The sequence below is a fragment of the Entelurus aequoreus genome, linkage group LG17, assembly GCF_033978785.1.
Source record: "Entelurus aequoreus isolate RoL-2023_Sb linkage group LG17, RoL_Eaeq_v1.1, whole genome shotgun sequence".
In the NCBI taxonomy this organism is placed as follows: domain Eukaryota; kingdom Metazoa; phylum Chordata; class Actinopteri; order Syngnathiformes; family Syngnathidae; genus Entelurus; species Entelurus aequoreus.
In genome coordinates this window covers 18392280-18399779 of record NC_084747.1, presented here as the reverse complement: position 1 = coordinate 18399779, position 7500 = coordinate 18392280, and the positions used below count along the sequence as shown (strand labels likewise).

The following is a 7500-nucleotide window of genomic DNA, read 5'->3' as shown; positions in this document are numbered from 1 at the left end:
CCCTCACTCGTGAACAAGACTATGAGATACTTGAAGTCCTCTACTTGAGGAAGAACTTCACTCCCGACTCGAGGGGTGCAGCCCAACTGAAGAATGACGTTCAATTAGTCAGAATCATGAAAAACTTAAGTCGTTGTCAGCAGGAGTCGAACCTGCGCGGGGAGACCCCAATGGATTTCTAGTCCATCGCCTTAACCACTCGGCCACAACAATCTTTCTGCTAACCTTTGGATCCCACGTCTGAGACCGACTGGCAGCTCGTCGGCAGGGTTGGAGGCTTTATTTAAGATGTGTAGTGAAGCCTCCTTTTTTTGAGCTGTCCTAATATTTTACCAAAAGACTCTGCAACTATATCTGCAGGATATAGTTGGAGAATATCAAAATGGCTCCTGCATCCAGTAATTTTACAATACGTGGCCCTCAGTGGAAAAAACTTGGATACAAATGTCTCCGGCCACTTCATCGTTGTCGACAGGATTCGAACCTGCGCGGGGAGACCCCAATGGATTTCAAGTCCATCGCCTTAACCACTCGGCCACGACAACTTGACAACAAAGCTATTTAAGATGTGTAGTGAAGGCATCCGTAGTAGATGCCCGAGCCATCTCAGCTGGCTCCTCTCGCTGTAAGGGAGCAGCGGCTCTACTCTGAGTCTCTCCCGGCTGACCAGGCTCCTCACCCTATCTCTGAGGGTGATCCCAGACATCCTGTGGAGGAAACTAATTTCTGCCGCTTGTATTCGCGACCTTGTCCTTTCGGTCACTACTCAAAGTTCATGACCATAGGTGAGGGTAGGAACGTAGACCGACCTGTATATCTCGAGTTTCCCCTTCTGGCTCAGCTCATTCTTCACCACAAAAGACCGGTGCAGTGACTGCATCACTGTAGACGCCGCACCAATACCTCTGTCAATCTCACGTTCTATTCTTCCCTCACTCGTGAACAGGACTACGAGATACTTGAAGTCCTCCACTTGAGGCAGAACTTCACTCCCGACCCGAGGGGTGCAGCCCAACTGAAGAATGACGTTCAATTAGTCAGAATCATGAAAAACTTAAGTCATTGTCAGCAGAATTCGAACCTGCGCAGGGAGACCCCAGTGGATTTCTAGTCCATCGCCTTAACCACTCGGCATGACGCCATCTTTCTGCTGACCTTTGGATCCCACGTCTGAGACCGACTGGCAGCTCGTCGGCAGGGTTGGAGACTTTATTTAAGATGTGTAGTGAAGCCTCCTTTTTTTGAGCTGTCCTAATATTTTACCAAAAGACTCTGCAACTATATCTGCAGGATATAGTTGGAGAATATCAAAATGGCTCCTGCATCCAGGGATTTTACAATATGCGGCCCTCAGTGGCAAAAACTTAGATACCGCTGACTCTGACCACTTCGTCATTGTCGGCAGGATTCGAACCTGCGCGGGGAGACCGCAATGGATTTCTAGTCCATCACCTTAACCTCCCGGTCACGACAACTTGACAACTGTAATGCCAAGACATCTACCAGCTCGACACAAACGAAGCGCCAAAATCCCCAATTGTTGTGCCAGGCTTTAATTTAAGATGTGTAGTGGAGGCATCCGTAGTAGATGCCCGAGCCATCTCAGCTGGCTCCTCTCGCTGTAAGGGAGCAGCAGCTCTACTCTGAGTCTCTCCCGGCTGACCAAGCTCCTCACCCTATCTCTGAGGGTGATCCCAGACATTCTGTGGAGGAAATTCATTTCTGCCGCTTGTATTTCGCGACCTTGTCCTTTCGGTCACTACTCAAAGTTCATGACCATAGGTGAGGGTAGGAACGTAGACCGACCTGTATATCGAGAGTTTTGCCTTCTGGCTCAGCTCATTCTTCATCACAAAAGACCGGTGCAGTGACTGCATCACTGTAGACGCCGCACCAATACCTCTGTCAATCTCGCGTTCTATTTCTTCCCTCACTCGTGAACAAGACTATGAGATACTTGAAGTCCTCCACTTGAGGCAGAACTTCACTCCCGACCCGAGGGGTGCAGCCCAACTGAAGAATGACGTTCAATTAGTCAGAATCATGAAAAACTTAACTCGTTGTCAGCAGGATTCGAACCTGCGCGGGGAAACCCCAATGGATTTCTAATCCATCGCCTTAACCACTCGGCCACGACAACCTGATACCATCTTTCTGCTAACCTTTGGATCCCACGTCTGAGACCGACTGGCAGCTCGTCAGCAGGGTTGGAGGCTTTATTTAAGATGTGAAGTGAAGCCTCCTTTTTTTGAGCTGTCCTAATATTTTACCAAAAGAATCTGCACTTATATCTGCAGGATATAGTTGGAGAAAATCAAAATGGCTCCTGCATCCAGTAATTTTACAATACGTGGCCCTCAGTGGAAAAAACTTGGATACAGATGTCTCCGGGCACTTCGTCGTTGTCAACAGGATTCGAACCTGCGCGGGAGACCCCAAAGGAGGCTTCACTACACATCTTAAATAAAGCCTCCAACCCTGCCGACGAGCTGCCAGTCGGTCTCAGACGTGGGATCCAAAGGTTAGCAGAAAGCTGGTGTCAGGTTGTCGTGGCCGAGTGGTTAAGGCGATGGACTAGAAATCCATTGGGGTCTCCCCGCACAGGTTCGAATCCTGCTGACAAGGAATTAATTTTTTCATGATTCTGACTAATTGAACGTCATTCTTCAGTTAGGCTGCACCCCTTTGGTCGGGAGTGAATTTCTGCCTCAAGTGGAGGACTTCAAATATCTCATAGTCTTGTTCACAAGTGAGGGAAGAATAGAACGTGAGATTGACAGAGGTATTGGTGCGGACTCATTTCTGGCGCTTGTATTTCGCGACCTTGTCCTTTCGGTCACTACTCAAAGTTCATGACCATAGGTGAGGGTAGGAACGTAGACCGACCTGTATATCGAGAGTTTTGCCTTCTGGCTCAGCTCATTCTTCATCACAAAAGACCGGTGCAGTGACTGCATCACTGTAGACGCCGCACCAATACCTCTGTCAATCTGGCGTTCTATTTCTTCCCTCACTCGTGAACAAGACTATGAGATACTTGAAGTCCTCCACTTGAGGCAGAACTTCACTCCCGACCCGAGGGGTGTAGCCCAACTGAAGAATGACGTTCAACTAGTCAGAATCATGAAAAACTTAAGTCATTGTCAGCAGGATTCGAACCTGTGCGGGGAGACCCCAATGGATTTCTAGTCCATCACCTTAACCTCCCGGTCACGACAACTTGACAACTGTAATGCCAAGACATCTACCAGCTCGACACAAACGAAGCGCCAAAATCCCCAATTGTTGTGCCAGGCTTTAATTTAAGATGTGTAGTGGAGGCATCCGTAGTAGATGCCCGAGCCATCTCAGCTGGCTCCTCTCGCTGTAAGGGAGCAGCAGCTCTACTCTGAGTCTCTCCCGGCTGACCAAGCTCCTCACCCTATCTCTGAGGGTGATCCCAGACATTCTGTGGAGGAAATTCATTTCTGCCGCTTGTATTTCGCGACCTTGTCCTTTCGGTCACTACTCAAAGTTCATGACCATAGGTGAGGGTAGGAACGTAGACCGACCTGTATATCGAGAGTTTTGCTTTCTGGCTCAGCTCATTCTTCATCACAAAAGACCGGTGCAGTGACTGCATCACTGTAGACGCCGCACCAATACCTCTGTCAATCTGGCGTTCTATTTCTTCCCTCACTCGTGAACAAGACTATGAGATACTTGAAGTCGTCCACTTGAGGCAGAACTTCACTCCCGACCCGAGGGGTGCAGCCCAACTGAAGAATGACGTTCAATTAGTCAGAATCATGAAAAACATAAGTCGTTGTCAGCAGGATTCGAACCTGCGCGGGGAGACCCCAATGGATTTCTAGTCCATCGCCTTAACCACTCGGCCACGACAACTTGACATCAGCTGTAGTGCCAAGAAATGCAGCAGCTGGACACAAATTGTTGAGACAGCAAAGTGCCAGGCTTTAATTTAAGATGTGTAGTGAAGCCTTCTTTAAACTAAATAACAACCACTCTCCCTTTTTTCCCCTCTTGAATTTATTCCATAAATTAACGGAAAATTGTAATACTACAAAATTTCAGACTGACAGCTCGTCGGCAGGGCTGGACGCTTTATTTAAGATGCGTAGTGAAGCTCTTTTTGATGACATTGTAATACTACAAAATTTCAGAGTTATGTAGGGAAAAATAAATCATTTTAAGAATAATTTACGACAACATTTTTAATCTTACAACATTTTTTTTAAAATTTGACCATGATAATGTTTTTATATTAGAAGTATAATTTTTTTTATTGTATTCTACAGACCTCCTGAACAAAACCGTGGCAAGGTTATGTAAATAAAATTGTGTTACACTCAAAAGTTGGACGTGACGCGGTCGTTGGTGTTTATTGTTTCTCTGATGGACCCCATCAGATATCTCCTCACTCTGCTTTTAATCCAACACAGTCTCTGTTTTTACCCGAGGAAACACTGGACAGTTTTGTCCTGGTTCATGCTGAGAGTTGGCTTTTTTTCTCTCCTATGAAACCCAAAACATGTCTTATAGATTCAATTCCAAACAATTATTTTGGAGAATATTTGATGGTTCTTTGAGAGAGGAGATTTTAAATGTCTTTTCTGCTGATTTTAAAACTGCAGTAGTGAGAGCCCTGCTAAAGAAGACACATTTTAATAACTCCACCCCTGTATCAAACTTACCTTTTTTTTTTTATAACATATTAGAAAAACTTGTTTTTAAACACCTATGTGGAGGCGGTGCACCCCTTAAGACCTCCTTGTTAGCTTCGTACGCTCATGCTGCTTCTCAGCCAAACAAAGTTGATGCTACAGTAATCGGCATGTTTGTTCTCCTTTTAAACATAACATAGCTCACGTTGTCGGCAGGATTTGAACTTAGTCCATCGCCTTAACCACTCGGCCACGACAACATGACACTATCTTTCTGCTAACCTTTGGATCCCACGTCTGAGACCGACTGGCAGCTCGTCGGCAGGGTTGGTGGTGAGGGTAGGAACGTAGACCGACCTGTATATCGAGAGTTTCCCCTTCTGGCTCAGCTCATTCTTCATCACAAAAGCCCGGTGCAGTGACTGCATCACTGTAGGCGCCGCACCAATACCTCTGTCAATCTCGCGTTCTATTTCTTCCCTCACTCGTGAACAAGACTATGAGATACTTGAAGTCCTCTACTTGAGGAAGAACTTCACTCCCGACCCGAGGGGTGCAGCCCAACTGAAGAATGACGTTCAATTAGTCAGAATCATGAAAAACTTAATTCGTTGTCAGCAGGATTCGAACCTGCGCGGGGAGACCCCAATGGATTTCTAGTCCATCGCCTTAACCACTCGGCCACGACAACCTGACACCACCTTTCTGCCAACCTTTGGATCCCACGTCTGAGACCGACTGGCAGCTCGTCGGCAGGGTTGGAGGCTTTGTTTAAGATGTGTAGTGAAGCCTCCTTTTTTTGAGCTGTCCTAATATTTTACCAAAAGACTGCAACTATATATGCAGGATATAGTTGGAGAATATCAAAATGGCTCCTGCATCCAGTGATTTTACAATACGCGGCCCTCAGTGGCATAAACTTAGATACCGCTGACTCCGACCACTTCGTCGTTGTCGGCAGGATTCAAACCTGCGCGGGGAGACCCCAATGGATTTCTAGTCCATCACCTTAACCTCTCGGCCACGACAACTTGACAACTATAATGCCAAGACATCTACCAGCTCGACACAAACGAAGCGTCAAAATCCCCAATTGTTGTGCCAGGCTTTAATTTAAGATGTGTAGTGGAGGCATCCGTAGTAGATGCCCGAGCCATCTCAGCTGGCTCCTCTCGCTGTAAGGGAGCAGCAGCTCTACTCTGAGTCTCTCCCGGCTGACCAGGCTCCTCACCCTATCTCTGAGGGTGATCCCAGACATCCTGTGGAGGAAACTCATTTCTGCCGCTTGTATTCGCGACCTTGTCCTTTCGGTCACTACTCAAAGTTCATGACCATAGGTGAGGGTAGGAACGTAGACCGACATGTATATCGAGAGTTTCGCCTTCTGGCTCAGCTCATTCTTCACCACAAAAGACCGGTGGAGTGACTGCATCACTGTAGATGCCGCACCAATACCTCTGTCAATCTCACATTCTATTCTTCCCTCACTCGTGAACAAGACTATGAGATGCTTGAAGTCCTCCACTTGAGGCAGAACTTCACTCCCGACCCGAGGGGTGCAGCCCAACTGAAGAATGACGTTCAATTATTCAGAATCATGAAAAACTTAAGTCGTTGTCAGCAGGATTCGAACCTGCGCGGGGAGACCCCAATGGATTTCTAGTCCATCGCCTTAACCACTCGGCCACGACAACCTGACACCACCATTCTGCCAACCTGGATCCCACGTCTGAGACCGACTGGCAGCTCGTCGGCAGGGTTGGAGGCTTTATTTAAGATATGTAGTGAAGCCTCCTTTTTTTGAGCTGTCCTAATATTTTACCAAAAGACTCTGCAACTATATCTGCAGGATATAGTTGGAGAATATCAAAATGGCTCCTGCATCCAGTAATTTTACAATGGGCGGCCCTCAGTGGAAAAAACTTAGATACCGCTGTCTCCGGCCACTCCGTCGTTGTCGGCAGGATTCGAACCTGCGCGGGGAGACCCCAACGGATTTTTAGTCCATCGCCTTAACCTCTCGGCCACGACAACTTGACAACAATGATGCCAAAACATCTACCAGCTCGACACAAACGAAGCGTCAAAATCCCCAATTGTTGTGCCAGGCTTTAATTTAAGATGTGTAGTGGAGGCATCCGTAGTCGATGCCCGAGCCATCTCAGCTGGCTCCTCTCGCTGTAAGGGAGCAGCAGCTCTACTCTGAGTCTCTCCCGGCTGACCAAGCTCCTCACCCTATCTCTGAGGGTGATCCCAGACATCCTGTGGAGGAAATTCATTTCTGCCGCTTGTATTTCGTGACCTTGTCCTTTCGGTCACTACTCAAAGTTCATGACCATAGGTGAGGGTAGGAACGTAGACCAACCTGTATATCGAGAGTTTTGCCTTCTGGCTCAGCTCATTCTTCATCACAAAAGACCGGTGGAGTGACTGCATCACTGCAGACGCCGCACCAATACCTCTGTCAATCTCGCGTCCTATTTCTTCCCTCACTCGTGAACAAGACTACGAGATACTTGAAGTCCTCCACTTGAGGCAGAACTTCACTCCCGACCCGAGGGGTGCAGCCCAACTGAAGAATGACGTTCAATTAGTCAGAATCATGAAAAACTTAAGTTGTTGTCAGCAGGATTCGAACCTGTGCAGGGAGACCCCAGTGGATTTCTAGTCCATCGCCTTAACCACTCGGCCACGACAACCTGACACTATCTTTCTGCTAACCTTTTGATCCCGCATCTGAGACCGACTGGCAGCTCGTCGGCAGGGTTGGTGGTGAGGGTAGGAACGTAGACCGACCTGTATATCGAGAGTTTCCCCTTCTGGCTCAGCTCATTCT

The 7500-nt window shown here is 47.6% G+C and overlaps 8 non-coding genes across 8 annotated transcripts; all 8 read right to left on the bottom strand.

Annotated features, from left to right (window-relative positions):
• Nucleotides 1-131: 131 nt before the first annotated feature.
• On the bottom strand, nt 132-213 carry trnas-aga (transfer RNA serine (anticodon AGA)). Its single transcript has one exon. It is a non-coding gene; the product is annotated as a tRNA-Ser (tRNA).
• Nucleotides 214-463: 250 nt separating this feature from the next.
• Nucleotides 464-545, bottom strand: trnas-uga (transfer RNA serine (anticodon UGA)). Its single transcript has one exon. It is a non-coding gene; the product is annotated as a tRNA-Ser (tRNA).
• A 1513-nt stretch (nt 546-2058) lies between these two features.
• On the bottom strand, nt 2059-2140 carry trnas-aga (transfer RNA serine (anticodon AGA)). The gene has a single exon. It is a non-coding gene; the product is annotated as a tRNA-Ser (tRNA).
• Nucleotides 2141-3803: 1663 nt separating this feature from the next.
• Nucleotides 3804-3885, bottom strand: trnas-aga (transfer RNA serine (anticodon AGA)). Its single transcript has one exon. It is a non-coding gene; the product is annotated as a tRNA-Ser (tRNA).
• Nucleotides 3886-5273: 1388 nt separating this feature from the next.
• trnas-aga (transfer RNA serine (anticodon AGA)) lies at nt 5274-5355 on the bottom strand. Its single transcript has one exon. It is a non-coding gene; the product is annotated as a tRNA-Ser (tRNA).
• Nucleotides 5356-5613: 258 nt separating this feature from the next.
• trnas-aga (transfer RNA serine (anticodon AGA)) lies at nt 5614-5695 on the bottom strand. The gene has a single exon. It is a non-coding gene; the product is annotated as a tRNA-Ser (tRNA).
• A 581-nt stretch (nt 5696-6276) lies between these two features.
• trnas-aga (transfer RNA serine (anticodon AGA)) lies at nt 6277-6358 on the bottom strand. The gene has a single exon. It is a non-coding gene; the product is annotated as a tRNA-Ser (tRNA).
• A 258-nt stretch (nt 6359-6616) lies between these two features.
• trnaf-aaa (transfer RNA phenylalanine (anticodon AAA)) lies at nt 6617-6698 on the bottom strand. Its single transcript has one exon. It is a non-coding gene; the product is annotated as a tRNA-Phe (tRNA).
• Between the last annotated feature and the right edge of the window lie 802 nt (nt 6699-7500).